Source organism: Oryctolagus cuniculus, chromosome 11, assembly GCF_964237555.1.
Source record: "Oryctolagus cuniculus chromosome 11, mOryCun1.1, whole genome shotgun sequence".
Taxonomy (NCBI): Eukaryota; Metazoa; Chordata; class Mammalia; order Lagomorpha; family Leporidae; genus Oryctolagus; species Oryctolagus cuniculus.
In genome coordinates this window covers 79,599,691-79,619,847 of record NC_091442.1, presented here as the reverse complement: position 1 = coordinate 79,619,847, position 20,157 = coordinate 79,599,691, and the positions used below count along the sequence as shown (strand labels likewise).

Here is a 20,157-nt window from a genome sequence, read left to right as displayed (position 1 = left end):
CCTAGTCAGTGCTTTGATAATAGGTAGTGTATTAGTATTAGAATATTAGCAAGTGTATTATTTTTTCATTAATACTATGAAATACCAGAGACAAGTTACATTCCAAGGAAGAGAGGTTTATTTCATCTCATGGCTCTGGAAGTTCACTACCCATGATTCACTTGGCTCCACTGGTTTGGCATGCAGTGATAGTGTTCTTACAGGCCAAGTCCTGAGACAGCACAGAGTAGCAAGTCGGAGTGTGTATTGCTCTGTGGGATATCTCATTAGGCCAACAGGATTTAATCTTGGGGACTCCAGTATAATGAGCCAGTCTAATCCAATCTTCCCAAAAGCCCCCACCTTCAGAAGTCATAATTGGATTAAGGTTGAATTGGAATAAGTTCCTAATTGGATCAGATTTGCCTTAGCATCTTTAATATAAGACTTTCAGAACCAGACTTTTAACAGTGGGTCTCTGAGAGAAATTCAACATCCAAACTAGTGTTTAGAATTTAGCATATGTGGAAGAAATCAAAGCCTCCCAGATTCTCAGTTTTGGAAAGTGACTTGATATGTGCTCTTCCCATATGTCACCATTATCTCCTTACATAATGTGTAACAATTATAATGTGCTTAATATTTTGTAATGCGCAAAAGCAATAAATCTTCATGCTTCAGTCTATGGAATCAGAAAGCCTGAGAGCAAGTTTCATCTCTTGGTGGTTGTGTGATACGGGATAAGTAAATTCATTCACTTTGCAAATACTTATTTATCCATGATGTACCAGGCAGCAATGGATTCAACAAAAGTCCCTCTCTATATTACAGAGCTTATGTGTTAACAGAAATGTACAATAAACAAGCAAACATGCATATATGAGGGGGGATTCACAAAGTTCATGGAAACAGAATTGAAAAGTTAATTCTGCTATAGAAAACTTTGAAACCCATGCAGAATTTTTTCTCTTTTTAACATTTTTAAATTTTAATTTTGAATTAATTTTTAATAGATTCAATATGATTTGTAGATATAATTTTAAGAACATAATGACATTCTCTTCCTCTCTCCCTCCCTCCCCTCTTTCCCTCCCACCCTATTCATTTCTCCCTTTCATTCTTGCTTTAGTTTCTGAGATAATATATTTTAAATTTATGTTACAATAAAAAAGCTTAATGCTTCACCAAATAAGAAATTTAACAAGTAAACAACAAAAGGACCCTGGTTTAGTAGGAATATAGACAACAGCTATGAACAATAATTGAGTGGAATGACCATTTCACCCATATACAGTAAATTTTAGAGTAATCACAGATGATTAAAACTATAATGGTATAACTTTTTTTTATTTGTTTATTTTTTGACAGGCAGAGTTAGACAATGAGAGAGAGAAAGAGAGAAAGGTCTTCCATTTTCCGTTGGTTCACCCACCAAATGGCCACTATGGCCGGTGTACTGTGGCTGGCATGCTGCATCAATCCAAAGCCAGGAGCCAGGTGCTTTGTCCTGGTTTCCCATGCGGGTGCAGGGCCCAAGAACTTGGGCCATCCTCCACTGCACTCCCGGGCCACAGCAGAGAGCTGGACTGGAAGAGGAGCAACCGGGACAGAATCCGGCGCCTCCACTGGGACTAGAACCCGGGGTGCTGGAGCCACAGGCAGAGGATTAGCCTAGTGAGCCATGGCACCGGCCAGCAGTATAACATTCTTAACCATTACTTTGACAAAAGGTACAAAATGAAATTTTACAAAACTGTATTTGTCGCAATACTGATACACACAGATTTTTTTTTAAATTTTAGCTATAAATATAAGGGAGAATATGCTGTATTTGTGTTTTTGGGTCAAGTTAATTTCACTCAACATGGTGTCCTCTATGTCCATTTTGCTGCAAATGGTAGAATTTCATTATTTTTTAATAGCCAAATAATATTCCATGGTATATATACCACATTTTCTTTTTCTATTTTTTTTTGACAGGCAGAGTTAGACAGTGAGAAAGAGAGACAAAGAGAAAGGTCTTCCTTCCATTGGTTCACCCCTCAAATGGCCGCTGCGGCCGATGCATTGTGTCGATCCGAAGCCAGGAGCCAGGTGCTTCCTCCTAGTCTCCCATGCGGGTGCAGGGCCCAAGGACTTGGGCCATCCTCCACTGCACTTGCGGGTCACAGCAGAGGGCTGGACTGGAAGAGGAGCAACCAGGACAGAACCCAGCACCCCAACCAGGACTAGAACCTGGAGTACCGCACCGCAGTCAGAGGATTAGCCTAGTGAGCCATGGCGCCGGCCTTCTTTTTCTGTTCATCTGATGATGACACCTTGGTTGATTCCAAACTTTGGCTATTGTGAATTGTGCTACTATAAACATGGCGGTGCACATATCTCTGATACATTGTGTTCTATTCTTTTGGGTAATATATACGATAGTGAGATTGCTGGATCATATGGCAAGTCTATTTCTAGTTTTTTTTTTTTTAAACAAAATCTCCATACTGTATTCCACAGTGTCTGCACTAAATAAAATTCCCACCAACAGTGAATAAGTGTTCCCCTGTATCCATATCCTCACCAGCATTTGTTATGCTCTGTGTTTTGGATTTTAGCCATTGTGGCTTTGATTTGCATTTCTCTGATGGCTAGTGATGTTGCGTGCTTTTTCATATATTTGTTGGTCATTTGTATTTCTTCTTTTGAGAACTCTCTCTTGAAGTCCTTTGCACATTTCTCAACTCGATTGGTGGTTTTTTTTTTGTTGTTGTTTTTAAGTGATACACTTGGGGCTATTAATCCCTTGTCAGATAGTTGGTTTGTAAATATTTTTTCCCATTCTGGTTCTGTTGGATGTCTCTTCACTGTTGATCATTTCCTTTGCTGTGCAAAAGCCTCTGAGATTAATATAGTACAATTTATTTAGTTGTGCTTTTGTTGCCTATGCTTTAGGGGTTTTGTCCAAGAAGTCTCTCTCTACACCAAGATCTTGGAGTGCTTCCCCTACATTTTCTTCCAGAAACTTCATAGTCTTATGTCTTAAGTTTAGGTCTTTGATCCATTTTGAGTTGATTTTTGCATATGGTGAAAGGTACTGATTTAATTTAATTCTTGTACATGCATTCATCCAGTTTTGTCACTACTGTTTGTTGAAGAGAGATACTTATCCCACTGAATGGTCTAAACACTTTTATCAAAAATCAGTTGACTGTATGTATGTTTGTTAATTTCTGGGCTCTCTATTCTGTCCTATTGATCGATGTATCATTTTTTTATGCCAGTACCAAGCTATTTTAATTAGAATAGTTTGGTAGTATGCTTTGAAATCAGGTATTATGAGGCCTACAGCTTGGTTTTTCTTGCTCGGGGTGGCTTTGACTACTTGGGGTCTTTTGTGACTCCGTATGAATTTTATAATTGTTTTTTTTTTCTAACTCTGTAAAAGAATGCCATTGGTATTTTGATAGGGATTACATAGAATCTCTAGATTGTTTTTGGTAGCATGTTTTGGTTCATTGTTTTGGTTCATGGATTCTTCCGATCCATGAACAAGGGGTTTTTCCACTTTTTTGTGTCCTTGATGGTCTCTTTCATCAATGTTTGATAATTTTCATTGTAGAGCTCTTTCACTTCTTTGTTAAATGTTTTCCTAAATATTTGTTTTTTGTTGCTATTGTGAATGAGATTTCTTTCTTGATTTCTCTTCCTGTGAATTAGAAGACAAAAAAGCTACTGTTTTTTGTATGATCATTTTATAACCTGCAACTTTACTAAATTGGTTTATCAATTCTAACAGCTTTTGGTGCAGTGTTTAGGTTTTTCCATGAACAACATCATGTCATCTACAAACGTGGAAAATTTGACTTCTTCGTTTCCAATTTTGATGCCCTTTATTTCTCCCTCCTTCCTAATTGCTCTTGCTAAAATATCTAGCACTATATGGAAGAAGAGTAGTGAAAGTGGACATTCTTGTCTTATTTCAGATCTGAGGGGAAATGCTTTCAGTTTTCCCCCAATCGATATAATATTGGTTACTTTTATAATTTTGAAAAATATTACTTCTATTCCTTATTTGTGGAGGGTTTTTATCATGAAGGGGTGTTGAATCTTATCAAATGGTTTCACTGCGGCCGGCGCTGGGGCTCAATAGGCTAATCCTCTGCCTGCAGCGCCGGCACACCGGGTTCTAGTCCCGGTCAGGGCGCCGGATTCTGTCCCGGTTGCCCCTCTTCCAGTCCAGCCCTCTGCTGTGACCCGGGAGTGCAGTGGAGGATGGCCCAAGTTCTTGGGCCCTGCACCCGCATGGGAGACTAGGAGGAAGCACCTGGCTTCTGGCTTCAGATGAGCGCGGTGTGCTGGCCACAGCACGCCAGCCGCAGCGACCACTAGGGGGTGAACCAACGGAAAAAGGAAGACCTTTCTCTCTGTCTTGCTCTCTCTCACTGTCCACTCTGCCTGTCCAAAAAAAAAAAAAAAAAATGGTTTCACTGCATCTATTGAGATGACCACATGATTTTTGTTCTTCATTCTATTGATGCGATTTATAATGTTTATTGATTTATAAATGTTGAACCACCCTTGCATTTCTGGGATAAATCCAAGTTGATCATGATGTATGATCTTTTTTCATGTGGTTTTGGAATCTATTTCCTAGTATTTTATTAAGAATCTTTGCATCTATGTTCATTAATGATATACATGTGTAGTTTTCCTTTCAAGTCATGTCTTTGTTTGGTTTTGGTGTCAAAGTAATGCTGTTTACATGCAAAGAGTTTGGCAGAATTCCATCCTGATCAATATTTTGGTATAGTTTAAGCAGTATTGGAGTTACTTCCTCTTTGAATGTTTTGTAAAATTCAATACTAAAGCCATCAGGTCCCAGACTTTTCCTTGATGGAAGACTTTTGATTGCTGCTTCAATCTCATTGCTTGTTATGCATTTGTTTAGATTGTGTCTTCTTGAGTTAATCTTGATAGATTAAATGAATCCAATAATTTATCCCTTTATTTGAGATTTTCCATTTTATTAGCATATAGTTCTTCATAGTAGTTTCTTATGATCTTTTGTATTTCAATGGTATCAGTTGTAATGTCTTTTTATCTATAATTTTAGTTGAGTTTTTTCTCTTTTTTTCTTTGTTAGTCTAGCTAGAGGTTTATCTATTTTATTTATCTTCTCAAAAGCTAACTTTTTATCTTTGTATTCTTTTTTAGTTTCAATTTCATTTCTTTCTTTCTTTCTTTCTTTCTTTCTTTCTTTCTTTCTTTTTTTTTTTTACAGGCAGAGTGGACAGTGAGAGAGACAGAGAGAAAGGTCTTCCTTTACCATTGGTTCAGCCTCCAGTGGCCGCTGCGGCCAACGTGCTGTGACCGGCTCACCACACTGATCCGAAGCCAGGAGCCAGGTGCTTCCTCCTGGTCTCCCATGTGGGTGCAGGGCCCAAAGACCTGGGCCATCCTCCACTGCCTTCCTGGACCACAGCAGAGGGATGGACTGGAAGAGGAGCAACTGGGTCAGAATCCGGTGCCCCAACCGGGACTAGAACCTGGTGTGCCAGTGCTGCAGACTGAGGATTAGCCTATTGAGCTGTGGCGCCAGCCTTTTTTTTTTTTTTTTTCCAATTTCATTTATTTCTGCTCAGATCCTTATTTCTTGCCTCCTTCTGATTTGAGGTTTGGTTTGTTCTTGCTTTTCTAAATATTCAAGATGTATCATTAGATCTTTCATTTGAGATCATTCTCTTTTTTAATGTAAGCACTTAATGCTATAAAATTTCCTCTTAATACTTCTTTTGCTGTAACCAACAGATTTTGATATGTTGTATTTTAATTTTCATTTATCTCAAGAAAGTTTTGATTTCCTTTTTAATTTCTTCAAAGACCTATTAATCATTCAGTAGCTTGTTGTTTAATTGCCAAGTATTTATGAGCGCTCTATTGTTCTTATTATTGATTTCTAGCTTTATTGCTTTATGGTATGAGAAAATACATAGTATATTTTAAGTTTGTTTTTTTTTTTTTAATTTGCGGAAACTTGCTTTGTGGCCTAATATGTGAACTATCCTAAAAATGTTTTTGATTTAAAGTGCTTATCTGGTATCAGGATAACTGCCTTCTTGCCTTTTATTTCCATTTGCCCGGTATATCTTTTTCCAACCCTTCACTTTTAATCTTTGTGTATATTTGTTTGTGAAGTGAGTTTTTTGGTAGACAGTGTATAGTGGAGTCATGATCTTTTTTATCCATTCAGCCAACCTAAGTCTTTCAGTTGGTGAACTTAATCCATTTACATTCAAGGTTAGTGTTGATGGATAAGAACTAAAAATTGTCATTTTGTTGTTCATGGTGATTCTACCTGCTCTTTTAGTGACTTTGGAGATGTCATGTATTTTCATGGTATTTATTTCTAATACAGAATGCCCTCCAGAATTTCATGTAAGGCTGGTAGGTGGTAGTGAATTCTCTCAGTTTTTGCTTATCAGGAAAATGCTTTATTTCTCCTTCACTTTTAAAGGATAGTTTCCCTGGGTATAATATTCTTGGTTGGAAGTTTTTCATTTTAATAACTTGAATGCATCATCCCATTCTCTTCTGGCCCATAAGCTTTCTACTGTGTTCCACAAACTTTCTGAAGCACCCTTAGAAGGATAGAAACTAGCAGTTAAATGCTAGAAGCAAACTTTGTCTTTTTCAAAATCTTGCATAGGGCAGGCCCTGCCTTCGCTTTTACACTTTGAGTTACTTTTCTTTGGTTTTACTCTAGTTTTTCACATCTATGTTTAGCATCAACAGATGGGAGACAACAATGGGTGCTAAGGGGAAAGTATATAAAGAAAGATAATGGGTATATAAAGTGTTGGAGCTATGGGGCTGCAATTTTATGTAAGGTGACCTGAACATGTTTAAGGATGGAAGGAAGAAGGAAATATCATTGTGTTCTTAGAAATATATCTAAAAACCATATTAAATCAGTTAAAAACTAACTAAAAATTAAAATAAAAAAGGTGATTTTTGAGAAAAACATGTATGGGCAGCCAGTATTGAGAAAAATGGAGAAGAGCATTCTGGAGAGAAGACTGCCAGTGTCGTGTAAAGGAATTAGTGGTGTCCTGGGGGCCAGCACCACTCACTGGTGCTAGCAGGGAGAGCCTAAGATAAGGATCAATTAGGAGAATTCTACAGAATATAGGTTGGATTTTTGGCTCCTGCTTCAGACAAGATAGGAAGCTTCTAAGGAAAGGAACATCAGGATCTGACTACAGTATTTTTTTTACTTCTTTTTTTTTAACTTTTATTTAATGAATATAAATTTCCAAAGTACAGAATATGGATTACAATGGCTTCCCCCCCATAACGTCCCTCCCACCCGCAACCCTCCCCTTTCCCACTCCCTCTCCCCTTCCATTCACTTCAAGATTCATTTTCGTTTCTCTTTATATACAGAAGATCAGTTTAGCATACATTAAGTAAAGATTTCAACAGTTTGCTCCCACACAGAAACATAAAGTGAAAAATACTGTTTGAGTACTAGTTATAGCATTAAATCTCAATGTACAGCACACTAAGGACAAAGATCCTACATGAGGAGTAAGTGCACAGTATTTACAGGATTCTTCTGCCTGTTGTGCTAAGAACAGACTGATGAGAAAGGGTAAAAATAGTGAATTCAGCAATCTATTGTGAGAATCCAGGCAAGAGATAAAATGGCTTATATTAATTGACATCCCTGAGTGTTTATTTCCTCAACTATAAAATGGTCATCATAATGCTCATTTTCTGAGTAGGCAGTGCAGTGTTGTGTTAATACATGCAAAGCCTTTAGAACAGTGCCTAGAATATAGCAGGCATTCTACTATCGGTTATTATATGGTCTGACTTTAATCTCTCAGCTTATTTTGTGGATATGGAAACTGAATCTTACAAAATTTAAATGACTTTTCTGAAGTACATACTGGACTTGAACATGAGTCTTAAGTCCGTGTATTTTGCAGTGGACATGTTGCTTCTACTTGCAAGGCTGTGACCCATTCAACATGATTTTTTTTTTGACAGAGTTAGACAGTGAGAGAGAGAGAGACAGAGAGAAAGGTCTTCCTTCCATTGGTTCACCCCCCAAATGGTTCACTTTTTTTTTTTTTTTGACAGGCAGAGTGGACAGTGAGAGAGAGAGACAGAGAGAAAGGTCTTCCTTTTGCCGTTGGTTCACCCTCCAATGGCCGCCGCGGCCAGCGCACTGTGGCCGGCGCACCGCGCTGATCCGATGGCAGAAGCCAGGTACTTATCCTGGTCTCCCATGGGGTGCAGGGCCCAAGGACTTGGGCCATCCTCCACTGCACTCCCTGGCCACAGCAGAGAGCTGGCCTGGAAGAGAGGCAACCGGGACAGAATCTGGCGCCCCAACCGGGACTAGAACCCAGTGTGCCAGCGCCGCAAGGCGGAGGATTAGCCTAGTGAGCCGCAGCACTGGCCCAAATGGTTCACTTTATATCTCCATTATCTTGCTTTATATACTTTCCCCTTAGCACCCATTGTTGTCTCCCATCTGTTGATGCTAAACATAGATGTGAAAAACTAGAGTAAGACCAAAGAAAAGTAACTCAAAGTGTAAAAGCGAAGGCAGGGCCTGCCCTATGCAAGATTTTGAAAAAGACAAAGTTTGCTTCTAGCATTTAACTGCTAGTTTCTATCCTTCTAAGGGTGCTTCAGAAAGTTTGTGGAACACAGTAGAAAGCTTATGGGCCAGCGCTACACTGATCAAAGCCAGGAGCCAGGTGCTTCCTCCTGGTCTCCCATGTGGGGTGCAGGGGCAAAAGGACTTGGGCCATCCTCCACTGCCTTCCCAAGCCACAGCAGAGAACTGGACTGGGAGAGGAGCAACCGAGACTAGAACCTGGCACCCATACAGGATGCCAGCGCCGCAGGTGGAGGATTAACCTCGTGAGCCACAGCACCGGCCCCTTAACATGATTCTAGCTGCTAAATTCACACGGATTCTATTTAGTTTGCCCATTCATGCCACAATTCCTTAGTAGATGCTGGTCTACAGAACAAATAGCTTCAATAGATGGAGAAATTCATAGAGTAGTCTGACTCCTGGTTAGAGCAAGCCCACATTGAGCATGTAGGAAAATATTAGGCACCTTTGAAAGAAAGTAAAAGGAAAATGTAAAGAACACAAAATGTGTATAGGAAAGCCAAAGAAGAAAGAGAAGAGATTATATCCTAGAAAAAAAATTGCCTTATTCAAAATCCTGTTCAGGGCTGGCTTTGCCTTTCCTTCTACACTCTAATTGTCTTGAATGACTTTGCCTTTGTCCTGCTCCAACTTTTACATACTTCCCTCTTTAGTATTTATTAAATGCAGTGAGCCAATACTACTGGAAACCATTATAGGGGCCAAAGAAACAGAGAAGAGAGAATACCTAAAATTTTGGCCACTTGCAAAATACGATTATTATAATCAGGAGGTAATCAAGAAGGCAGAGTGATTGAACCTTGGGATGAAGTTTATTTTTAATTTTTAAAACTTATTCTCTTTTTATTTGAAGGGTAGACAGACACGTAGAGAGAAACAAAAAGAGATTTCCCATCTGTTGATTTATTCAAATGCTCAATACAGCCCCTAAGACCAGAATTTGTCAGGATTGTCATGTGAGTGGCAAGAAACAGTATTTGAGCCACTGCCTACTGCCTTTCAGGGTGCAAATTTAGCAGGAAGCAGGAATCAGAAGCAGAGCTGAGACTTGAACTCAGAAACTTTAAACTGGGGTTCTTAATCATTGTACCAAATGTCCACTTCTGGGGTGAGTCATTGACTACAATGTTTTTTAAAGATTTTTTTTTTTTATTTGAAAGACAGAGTTACAGAGAAAGGTAGAGACAGAGAGAGGTCCTCCATCCACTGGTCTGCTGCCCAGATGGCCACAATGGCAAGAGCTGCACTGATCTGAAGGCAGGGGCCAGGAGCTTTTTCTGGGTCTCCCACATGGGTGCAAAGGCCCAAGGACTTGGGCCATCTTCTACTGCTTTCCCATGCTATAGCAGAGAGCTGGATCGGAAGAGGAGCAGCCAGGACTAGAACCGGTGCCATATAGGATGCTGGTGCTTTAGGGCAGGGTTTTAACTCACTGCACCACAGCGTCGGTCCCAACTCTAATTTTTTTGATGCCAGGAAAAGAGATCTTTGTTTATGTTTGAATCTCTATTCTATTCAAAGGAAATATATATACTAATTTTTCATTATTTATAGTGAAATATATATAAACAAACAAAAATATTCTTCATATAAATGCGCAGTTCTTCTGTTGTGATTTCTGCTAGTACCTTCTGTACAGCCTCTTTACCGACCCGTGTGGACACTCCTCTTCATTAGAAAGCTTAAAACATGCTCATATTCATTAACAAAGTTAATCTAGGCTTAATTAGCAGCTAAATTTATGTGTCCTTCTTGTAGAGATAAGCCCTCAGAAATTTATATAAATGTCTTCTAACTTATACAAACCACCATAATCAGCTTTGTCATTAATTTTATGTGTATTGTTTCTATTTAGAAAATACAGAGAAGTTGATCAAGGCCATGGCATACACACAAGGCCAAACTAGACAAAGAAATCACCATTCCTAATAACAATGTGGGAAGTGAGGTGAGTGGTATACACCCAAGAACAAGACATGACAGGCTATAAAGCTTACAAGGCCATTTTCAAGTTATTTTATTTCTTCTGCATTTGAATTGAATTTGAAAAAAGTCAGACACCTGGAGTTGTAAAATGTCAGAAGAGGAACCAAACATCCAAGCTAGGATTATTGGAGGCAAGTTCATTTTCACTGGACTGAGAAAATTATACTTGGAACACCCTCAAAACACTTTGACAAATAAAGTAGTATAATAAACATAGTAACAGGCATTTAATCATTTTGCCTTCATGTTTAATGGATTGTTGGCTAATGTCTTCCAAACCTTTACCTATAAAGCATCTGTCATTTTCAAAAAATTATTTGCTTTGCTAAATGTGATTAGGGATTTTGAGCTGGGACCCCCTCCCTAACATCCAGCCCAATTTTAATTTGGTAACAAAGCGATGGCTCCCCAAATAACTTGCTCTTAGCAGTCACATCTGCTCACCTAATTGACAACATAGGAGGGAATTGTTACAATTTGTTTTCTTTGGACTACATCAGAAATTGATAAAACATTCATAACTGTATGATTCAGGGACAGAAACCACTTGTACATAAAGCAATACCATTTATCCATGTAACACTTTATAATTTCATGTAACAGATTGCGTTTTTCCGTGGTACTTAAAATACGCTAATTCTGGTAAATCTGAAACACATTCCTTCTGGCACTGTCTAAGCAGATCTGGGAAATTAAATCTATACAATAGGAGAACCTCAATTTGCATTCATTTACAATAGGCAGGGACCCAAGTACTTGAACCTGCTGCCTCCCAGTGTACGCAAAGATAGTAAGCTGGAATTAGAAGTAGAACTCAGACTTAAATACAGGCATTCTGATACGGGATGCCAACATCTTAAGCCATAGCTTAACCACTGCTTAACCTATCCCTGTTAGTATCATATATTTTATATTTTAAAAAGAAAATAAAATAACTATAATACAGCTTGAGTAATGTCAGCCATAGAACTGAAAACTGTATGTCTCTGAATTATAATGAAAGAAATCAAGGAAATTATATCTGTAAAGTCTGATTTTATCCTGGGAAAATTTTTTGATATTTGTTTAGAAATTGTTTTGTACTAAGTACTCTCTTATTCTAATTAACCCTCATGATAATCTATGTAATATTATTAATGTCACCATAGAATGCTTTATATGACAAATTAGGATATGGTATTAAATCCAGACCTATTTCATGAAAGGAGTTATGAAGAATTGGATGATTTGATAAAAATGCACAGAATCTTACTTCAGTGACAGTAGACAGGAAGGTCTCCCTGGAAAGGAATTTTGAGTTTAAAACTGAATGACAAAAATGAAGTTACTGACACAAAGATCACAGAAAAGAAGAAACAGCCCAAACCAAAGCCCTGAATGGAAAACTGATTTTTTCATATCCAGGGACAAAAGAAGCCAGGATGGTATGTTGTAGGCTGGGGGTTAGGGGGAGGAGCTGGAGGAAGGATGTGTGGAGAGGTGGACATGGGAAAATCTTATAGCCCCTTGGAGGTCATAATGATTTTTTTTAAAAAGATTATTTATTTGAAAGGCAGAGTTACAAAGACAGAGGAAGAGAGAGAGAGGTCTTCCACCCGATAGTTCACTCTCCAAATAGCCACAATGGCTGGAGCTTGGTCAATCCAAAGTCAGGAGCCAGGAGCTTCTTCTGGGTCTCCTATGTGGGCGCTGGGGTCCAAGGATTTGGGCCATCCTCTACTGCTTTCCCAGGCCATAGCTGAGAGCTGGATTGAAAGTGGATCACCTGGGACTAGAACCAGCACCCATATGGGATGCCAGCATTGTAGGCCACAGTGCTGGGCCCCATAATGATGTTTTTGAGGTTCCCTTTAATATATATTCCAAACAAAATTGGAAGCAATGAGGTTTTCCATATGTGACTGCATATGTTAAGACATAATAGATGTGTTAACCCTATGGGAAGGTTTCCTTGAACTTTGAACTGGATGAATGAGTAGAGGCAATGAAACATTCCTGACTTTAAAGAGGAAAAAAAATTCAAGATGCAGAATCATGGAGAACTCTTCAGATGCTTCATCTTTGGTGATGGCAGCAATTTTGAACTTGATGTCTTCAGGGAATGGCATGTATGATGTTGTCTAGAATAAGAAATATGTGTTTGTTCTTTGTGCAGGTCCTGGCTTAGTGCTTCTAAAACCCGTGGAATTTACTGGTGATAGGGATAGGGAAGCATCTTTTGTTTCAGATGGTAAAGGAGCCTGTAGAGATAAATCTTAATCCCTTCATCCACAATGGGGTACTTAGCTCCACTCTCATTCCATTGGCCAAGTCAGCCACTTGTACCACCCAGGGAGATGGGGATAGCAGTTGAGCTGTGAGTCCAGGAGCCAAGCAAATGGGATTGGGTGAGCGCACAGCATGATCCTCCAGGGAAGCCCTCTTCCCCCAACCTGTGCTGTGCCCAAGCTGCTCTGAAGGAATCAGAGCCTCACTTCTGGGGCCACCTCTGCATCTAAGTCCCCATTGCATCAGCCGCTGTTCCTCTGGAGTGCTCCTCCTACTCCCCTGAATTTCTGTGTTCCTTCAGTTTCTAAAGCCAAGCACTTTCTTAATGTCCTTGCTGAAGACCACATTTAGAGGGTCTCAGCCTAGATTTGATACTCTTAGTCCAGTCCCCTTCTCCTTCTTCACAGATTCACCTAATGGCCTGTGGCCTTTGTCTCACCTCCTTCCCTTATCCTGTCCATTTCTGCATTAGTTTTGCACAGCATCATAAGTCTGTTTTAACACCTGGTTTGTGTTCTTGAGGTGACTCTTGGTGGGCACCTGGATAACTTCCGGAAGGGGACTGATTGCCAGGGGAAGAAATCACATGACTAACTTTCCCACCTCCCACTTCTGACCTCCAGAGGAGGGGAGAGGGCGTGGAGATGGAGTCAGTCTCCAATAGCCAATGAGTCAGACAGTGATACCTGTGCAATGCAGCCTGCATGAACACCTTCAGTGATGGGGATCTGGGAGCTTCAGGGTTGGTGAGCACGGGGAGGTGCTGGGAAGGTGGAGAATGGAGAGAGAGGTGGGAGCTCTGTGCCCCACCCCAGACACTGCCCTGTGCATCTTTTCCATCTGACTGCTCCTGAGTTGCTGCATTTATAATTGTCGCTCCCCTATTCGCGGAGGAACGACACTGGACCCTGCGCTGTTCTTTCGTCTGCTCGGCTCTTCCCAGGTTAGCTGCCGTTCCCTCACTTGCGGAGGAACGACACCGTCCCAGGTTAGCTGCCAGCCCCTCCACCTCCGTGGATGGGCGGCACCCCCCCTGCTGCTTTCCCCGCTTCTGCGGAGGAGCAGCACACCACCGGCCGGCTCTCTCGGGGGCTGCTCAGATGCTCCCCAGGTGTTCCTTCAGATGTTCCTGGTGCATGTTGTCTCTCTCCCCCTTTATAGTCCTCTTCCACCAATCCCAACTCTGCTACCCACACGCCGAGTACACTGCTCTCCTCCAATCAGGAGCAGGATCAGCTCCTGCAGCTTATCAAACTGATGAGGCAGCTGTGTAGACGTTGTTTGGTCTCTCCCAGCGCCATATTGTGGGAGAGCAGATGCATAGAATAAGTCTTAATTCCAGTAACTTAGTCTAGTCTCAGTTGCTCCCCACAATAATAAACTGGTAGTCGTAAGGAAAGTGTCTTTCTGAGTTCTGTGAGCTGTTCTGGCAAATACCAAACCTGAGCAGGAGGTCTTGAGACGCCCTGATTTGTAGCTCATCCATCAGAAGTAGGGGAGACTCAGGATTTAAGGTTGACATTGGAGGTGAAGGCAGCCTGAGGGGATTGAACTGTGAACCCGAGGGGTTTGTGCTGATCCTAAGTAGTTAGGGTCTGAACTGAATGGAATTGCAGGACACACAATGGGGGCCCAGAGAATTACAGAATTCACTGCTATGAGAGAAAAAGAAAAAAACCCACAGACATTCCACATATTGGCATCAGAAGCATGTGAATAAAAACAGCTCAGACCTCACAGCAGCCTTTAAAGACATTTGCCTTAACTGTCCATGGTTGTATTGCTCCCTGTGTTATTTAACAAAGAAAAACAACACTACTCAGGCATTGGAAAGTAAGCATTGGGGGGAATTTATTCCCATTTTTTTATCAAGTCCACTGTACAATATTCCTCATGTCATTTTTCTTTCTTTAAAGCATTATTTTCAAAAAACAATTTAGAAACAGTGACATGTGTGTGGATGGGTGTGAAACATCACAGCAATATTTTACATTTCAAATGAAAAAATAAGATACTTGAGTCAAAAAGACCATAAGTAGCTGCCACTCTCCTTCTGACCAGTTTGACGCTTTGGGATGCCAAGGTAGTCACAGGATGACAGACATCTCACTGCTGGATCTAGGGTCTGCTGTGTGCACAACTCCTTCCTGCAGGAGAGGCAGTGTGATGTAAGCATGATGTGCTGATTTAGGAAACAGCTCCTAGTGTGCCTGTCAGAAATAGCTGTCATTTTATTCAGTTAGAAACTGAGCATTTGGTTGTTTGGTTCAAAATTCTCTCTTTAGTTTTAGGGTGTGTTTTAATTTTTTAATTTTTTTTATTATGTTGAGGGAAAGAGGTAGAGATGGAGAATCAAATCCTCCCTTCCGCTGGTTCATTCTCTAAATGCATCCAATATCCAGGTGAATGGGAGGGCCAAGGCTGAAGAAGGGAATCAGGAACTCCATCCAGCTCTCCTATGCGGGAGTCAGAAACTCAGTCACTTGAACCATCACCAGCTGTCTCCCAGGGTCTGAATTGGCAGGAGATTGAATCAGGAGCTGGAACTGGGAATCAAACCAGAAATTCTTGTAGGGGACATGATGTCTTAACTGTCTTAATTGCTAGGCCAAAATACAATTGTGTCTTTAATTTGTAGACATAATTCTTGTATTAAAGCTTGAATCAAGGCTGGGTGTTTGGTGTAGGGTTTAAGATGCCAGTTAAGATGTTAGTGTGTTGCATATCAGGATACCTTGGTTTGATTCCCAGCTTCAGTTCCCAACTGTAGCTTCCTGCTACTGCAAACCCTGGGGTGCAGCCAGTGATGGCTCAAGTAGTTGGGTTCTTGTCATTCATGTGGGAGACCTGGATTGAGAAACCAGTTTCTGACTTTAGTCTGTCCCATTCTGGTCACTGCGGTTGTTTGCATAATTAATCACGAGATTAACTGAATCAACAATCACTTCCTCTCCTGCCTAATTAAAATTCCAGAGGATAGTCAACTTTGTCTACATGATCTAATATTTGTTTAGCATCCAAAAAGTATCTTTCCTTAGGAGATGATAAAGGTCTCTTATTTGTGGTTGTGAGTGTATGTATGGGTATAAAGTATGTGTATGAGGAAGCATGTCGGGGATGGCGCCATGGCTCACTTGGCCAATCCTCCGCCTGCTGTGCCGGTACTCTGGGTTCTAGAACCGGTTGGGGCGCCAGTTCTGTTCCGGTTGCTCCTTTTCCAGTGCAGCTCTCTACTGTGGCCCAGGAAGGCAGTGCAGGATGGCCACTGTAGCAGGTGGCAGATAAGGGGAGTCAAGGCAAGAGCAGGCCATGATAGGGAGAAATCTATGAGATGGCTCATCATATGTAGTCATCATAGCTATGGTGAATTGCCAGCAGTTGGTCAATATTATGGGTATAGTTATTAGGTGTTTGATTATATGGTGACAAACCAGCAGTGGACAGATGTAGAGAGCCATGGCAGGGGAGGCCCATGATTCAGAGGCAATCTGTCAGGTAGCCCATAATATGGAGGCATGGAAGCAGTTGGCATGTGATCTAGAGTAACGGGAGCAGGTGCCCCATGATATGACACACAGCTTCAGTTGTCAGATATGGTAAGACAGGACAGCAGGAGACTCATGATAGTGAGACAAAGCATAAGGGGTCCCATGATTTAGAGTAAGGGCAGCAGGTGGCATAGGATATGGAAACTCGGCAGCAGTTGGCAGAGAATATGCAGACATGTATATTTGTTTGCCATGATATAGAGACATTGCCGTAGGTGGCTGATTCCACGGAGACAACAGAGTTGACAGAACATATTGAGAAATACCAGTAAGTAGATGATGATATAGAAACATGGCAGCAGTTTGGCAATTCCATGGAAATATAGCAGCTGTGAGCAGATGGACAGAGATATGGCAGTAGTTACTTGATTCCACTGGAGACATGACAGCAGTGGGCAGATATACAGAGCTGGGGAAGCCAAAGCCCATGAGAGGGAAACAAGTTGTCATGTGTCCCACAATATTGTGAAATGGCGGGAGGTGGCAGATTTAGGGAATCATGACAACAGCAGGCCATGACATGGAGAAAACATGTCAGGTTATTCATATGCAGCAGGTAGGAGATGATATAGTGAAATGGCAGGTGGTGGTACATATTAAGGATTCCTGGTTAGGTGTCTGATTATATGAAGAAATGGCAGCAGGAGTTCATGATTCAGTGGCAAAGTAAGGTAGCCCATAATATAGAGCCATGGAAACATTTGGGATGTGACCTAGAGTAATGGGAGCAGGTAGCCCATGATAGAGACAAATGGACAAGGTAGAGGGAGGCTCATAATAGGTAGACAAAGCATAAGACAGCCCATGATTTAGTGACAGGGCAGCAAGTGGCAAAGGATATGGAGACTTGGCAGTATTTTGCAGAAAATACATGGGCATGGCTGCAGGTTTGCCATGATGTGGAGATATGACAGTAGGTACCTGAATCCCTGGAACATTGCAGCATCTTGTAGAATATATTGAGAAAGGCAGAGCCAAGATGGCGGAATAGTGAGGGCACGCACCGGTAGTCCGGGAAAATTTAGTTTAATAAAAGTGAAGTTATGGTAGCCTCAGAAAAAGGATCAGGAAAAAATTGCAGAGGAAACTCTTCCAGATCTAGTGGCTGTGACTCAGAGGACCTACTGGGAGAGCAGGGTCACCCACCGCACGGAAGCCAAGCCGCGGGAGCCGCAGGGTCTGCGCGCCAGTGCGGGAAGGGGAGTGGATGTCACACAGACACCAGCAGGGAGAGGAGGGACGCCCAGGGCTCCGAGTCCACACATCAGCGCTGGAAGGGGAGGTGAGCTCAGTAACCCGAGACATTGGTGGGGAAACGGCGGACAGAATTTAGAGGGAAGCAGACTTTGAAGCAGGAAAGTTCACCAGACTGACTACAGGAGAGAAGGAAAAAAAAAGGGTGGGGGGGTACTGGAACAGACAAGTTTCTCTCTCCGCCAACCTTGCAAAGGCATGCAAGAAACAAAGAGCAGGCCCCACTTGGGATATACATAATAAAAGGGGAGAGCTAAGGCTACAATTCAGTAGCCTAGGCAACCCAGTGGGAGTCCGCAGGAGAAACTGAGCTGGCACAGACTCTTTGGGTAGAAGCCAAGATCGGAAGGTAAATACCATCAATTCTGCTCAGCAGTGCGGTATTATTTAACTCCTAAATAAAAAATAAAATAAAAGAAAGAAAGAAAGAAAGAAAGAAAGAAAGAGATTTACCACGCATAACCTGAGGGTGTCACCTTTGCACACCCGTAACCCTGAAGAACCAAGCAGAGCTCTCAGGCCACACCCATCTCAAGCCTCCAAAGCTCCTCCAACAGCAGGCAGTCCACTTAACACAGACATAGCATAAAAAAAAAAAAAACTCACAGTGAGGGAAGAAGAATTAACTATGCCAAGCAACAAACACAAAAATCGAGGGAACAAGATCAACGATGACACTATGACGCCTCCAAATAAACAAAACACCCCAAGCCAAGATTATGAAGATGATGAGATAGAAGAAATGCAAGATACGGATTTCAAAAAATTTATGATAAGAACATTTAGAAGTTTTCAAAATCAAATCCTTGAACTACAGAAATCCTTATTGGACAGGACTGAAAATCTCTCTCATGAAAATGAAATTTTAAGGAAGAATCAAAATGAAACTCAGAAACTAGTAGAACAGGAAAGTGTGATAGTGAAGAGAAATCAAAATGAAATGAAGAGCTCAATAGATCAAATGACAAACACATTAGAGAGCCTTAAAAACAGAATGGGTGAAGCAGAAGAGAGAATATCGGACTTAGAAGACAGAGAACAGGAAAGGATACAGTCAGACCAAAGAAAAGAAGAGGAAATTAGAAATCTAAAAAATATTGTTGGGAATCTACAGGATACTATTTAAAAAACCAACATTCGAGTTCTAGGAGTTCCTGAGGCATGGAGAGAGAGAAAGGATTAGAAGGCCTTTTTAGTGAGATACTAGCAGAGAACTTTCCAGGTTTGGAGAAGGACAGAGACATCCTAGTACAGGAAGCTCATAGAACCCCCAGTAAACATGACCAAAAGAGATCCTCACCACGACATGTGGTAATTAAACTCACCACAGTGAAACATAAAGAAAAGATCCTAAAATGTGCAAGAGAGAAACGTCAGATTACTCTCAGAGTATCTCCAATTAGACTCACAGCAGACTTCTCATCAGAAACACTACAGGCTAGGAGGGAATGGCAAGACATAGCACAGGTGCTAAGAGAGAAAAATTGCCAGCCCAGAATATTATACCCTGCTAAGCTCTCCTTTGTGAATGAAGGTGAAATAAAGACCTTTCATAGCAAACAGAAATTGAAAGACTTTGTGGCCACTCGTCCGGCCCTGCAAAAGATACTTAAAGATGTGCTACACTCAGAAACACAGAAACACGGCCATCAATATGAAAGAAGGTAAAGGAAGAACACCTACCAGTAAAAGAGCATGGGAAGCTCAAAGCATATACTAGAAAATATCTCCGGGAAAATGGCAGGGCAAAGTCACTACCTATCAATAGTCACATTGAACATTAATGGTCTGAATTCTTCAGTTAAAAGACACCGTTTGACTGACTGGCTCAAAGAACACAACCCAACTATTTGTTGCCTACAAGAAACACATCTCTCTAACAAAGAGGCATGCAGACTGAAAGTGAAAGGTTGGAAAAAGATATTCCATGCCAACAGAAACCAAAAAAAAGCAGGTGTAGCCATATTAATATCAGACAAAATAAACTTTAATACAAAAACTGTTAAGAGAGACAAAGAGGGACACTATATAATGATTAAGGGTTCAATTCAACAGGAAGATGTAACTATTACAGGGCTCCGGTCTATTTAAAAGATATGTTAAGGGACTTAAAGGGAGACTTAGATTCCAGTACAATAGTACTGGGGGACTTCAATACTCCACTTTCAGAAATAGACAGATCATCTGGACAGAAGATCAACAAGGAAACAGCAGATTTAATCAACACTATTGCCCAAATGGATCTAACAGATATCTACAGAACTTTCAATCCTACATCTAAAGACTTTAAATTCTTCTCAGCAGTGCATGGAACCTTCTCTAGGATTGATCACATACTAGGTCATAAAACAAGTCTCATCAAATTTAAAAGAATTAGAATCATACCATGCAGCTTCTCAGACCACAGCGGAATGAAGCTGGAAATTAGCAACTCAGGAA

General features: G+C 41.0%; 1 long non-coding RNA gene across 2 annotated transcripts in view; it reads left to right on the top strand.

The window, feature by feature from the left end:
* LOC103348333 (uncharacterized) overlaps nt 1–20,157 on the top strand; it is a 166,085-nt gene that overhangs the window by 35,171 nt on the left and 110,757 nt on the right. Inside the window, exon 4 of one of the 2 annotated variants that reach the window (XR_007919743.2) lies at nt 10,518–10,865. The exons of the other annotated variant lie outside the window; for it this stretch is intronic. This is a non-coding gene — a long non-coding RNA (uncharacterized lncRNA). Of the gene's footprint in view, nt 1–10,517; nt 10,866–20,157 lie in introns of those variants that run through there. 2 annotated transcript variants of the gene reach the window in all.